Consider the following 2,500-nt stretch of genomic DNA (forward strand, 5'->3'; position numbering starts at 1 on the left):
AAACCAAAATACACACAAAAACACATATCCAGACCCACAATCACACAAACAAACACACACAAACACACACACACACACGCACACACACGCACACACACACACAGACACACACACGCAAGCACGCACTCACACACACACACACACACACACACACACACACACACACACACACACACACACACACACACACACACACACACACACACACACACACACACACACACACACACACACACACTTTCCTCTAAAATGAACAGTAACATTAACAGGCTTCACCTTCCAAACACCAAAATGACATTAGAAATGAGGACAAATTAGACCGAAGATAATGTAATTTACTCTTTGACAGTGATCATTGTGAATAAATTCAAATATAATGATGGACATTATTTGGCATCAATTCTCACCTCCCTTTGTCCCCTGCTATCCCTCGCCAAGCAAAATCCCCATCAGACAACATGCCATTTATTTCTAATACACTCTCAATTCCATGGACCCTTAATAGGATCCTCTGCCACAATATAACGAAGGAGAGAGAGAGAGAGAGAGAGAGAGAGAGAGAGAGAGAGAGAGAGAGAGAGAGAGAGAGAGAGAGAGAGAGAGAGAGAGAGAGAGAGAGAGAGAGAGAAATAAAGAGAGGGTTGTTTGGAGTCTGTGAATGTTTTTACCCCCCCCCCCCCTGCATGTACGTCATATGTACAGCGAATGTATTATAGGTATAATTGAAAATTAGCGGTACATCTTCTCCCCCCTCCCACTGAGGGTAATTTATCAGGGCTCATTGTTCCTGCGTGACACCTCCTCCTCCACGGCCCGCGTTCTAACGAGGAGGGAGCGGAGCGCCCAGAGGCTTTCTGCTCCGCGCGGTGACCCTCTGCTCCTCCGCCTGCTTTGTCACTAATTGTGGCCTCCCTCTCCACTGAATTGTGAGTTGGGTAGAAGAGCTTGTTGGCTCGCTGCAATGAAACTGCCGGCAACGCTCTCGCCATTATCAAAGATACTCTTGAGCTATTCAAAGCAGGAAATAGATTTTTTTTTTGCTCCGCTTCTCTTGTTCAATCATAGCGGGGGTTAGGGAGGGGCCAGGCGGGGGAAAAAAAATGTAATTTGCGATGCGTCCATTAGTTCTTCATTAAAGCAAGATTAAATTGCACCTCAAATCACATCTGCCTTTTCTAGAGTAAAGGGTGGCAGTTTTAGGGCCAAAACTAATTACTAGTGCCAATGAATGAGAGCGGAAAAACAGGGCTGTTTTTACATGAGATAGTGTGGGCCTGTCATTATATTCAGACTAATTCCACTCTGCCTGCTCTCCTAATGAGACCGGAGCATCCTCATCCTCGTCCCTCTCTCTCTCTCTCTCTCTCTCTCTCTCTCTCTCTCTCTCTCTCTCTCTCTCTCTCTCTCTCTCTCTCTCTCTCTCTCTCTCTCTCTCTCTCTCTCTCTCTCTCTCTCTCTCTGTATCTGTACTAGCTCCTAATGTATAATTGTGATGGCACTCAGAGCATTAATTCTTTATTTTATCTAACGGACCCACTACAAGTGCCAAATCTGTGATGTTTTTGAATTGTCATTTTGGGGGAGAGAGAGAGAGAGAGAGAGAGAGAGAGAGAGAGAGAGAGAGAGAGAGAGAGAGAGAGAGAGAGAGAGAGAGAGAGAAAGAGAGAGAGCGTAAGAGAGAGAGAGAGAGAGAGAGAGAGAGAGAGAGCGAGAGAGAGAGAGAGAAAGAGAGAGAGCGTAAGAGAGAGAGAGAGAGAGAGAGAGAGAGAGAGAGAGAGAGAGAGAGAGAGAGAGTAAGAGAGAGAGAGAGAAAGAGAGAGAGAGAGAGAGAGAGAGAGAGAGAGAGAGAGAGAGAGAGAGAGAGAGAGAGAGAAAGAGAGCGAGAGAGAGAGAGAGAGCGACAGACAGACAGACAGACAGACAGACAGACAGACAGATAGAGACAGATTGACAGACAAGCAGAAGATTGCCAGACAAATCGTGGCAGATTGAGCACTCAGTAATAGAGACACTTAAGACACATGTGGGTAGGGTTGTGTTTGTGATGATTCATGTGCAAAATGCCATTTCCCACTTCAATTTATTTTCTAGTTTTTGTATTCTGAGATTTTCTTACTTTCCTGTCCATATCTGTGATGGGTAGAGGAGCTCAATTGAATGAATCGTCTTCTGCTCCATCTTTATACCCTGTTTGGTTAGTTTAAGAGTTGAGCCTGACTAGTTTTGTATATAGTTTTACTTGCTTTATTTCTCGGGATTCAAGACATTAATTTGAAACGTAAACTCATAACAGGAGCATCTTCGTGCGTTTGACCTCCTGCTCTCTTCCTCCTTGCTCTATTTCATCAATTCGTCTTTTGCCCTGTCCTCTCCATTCCTCACCTCTCCTCACCTCTCTTCCTCCCCTCAAATCTTCTCTCGCTCTAAACCTCTCCTCGGCGCCTCTCCTCCACAATTGACAGACGTTTGGGAGTGCAGGGTTGAGGGTGGCTAGATTAGT

Source organism: Gadus chalcogrammus, chromosome 12, assembly GCF_026213295.1.
Source record: "Gadus chalcogrammus isolate NIFS_2021 chromosome 12, NIFS_Gcha_1.0, whole genome shotgun sequence".
NCBI classification, from domain to species: domain Eukaryota; kingdom Metazoa; phylum Chordata; class Actinopteri; order Gadiformes; family Gadidae; genus Gadus; species Gadus chalcogrammus.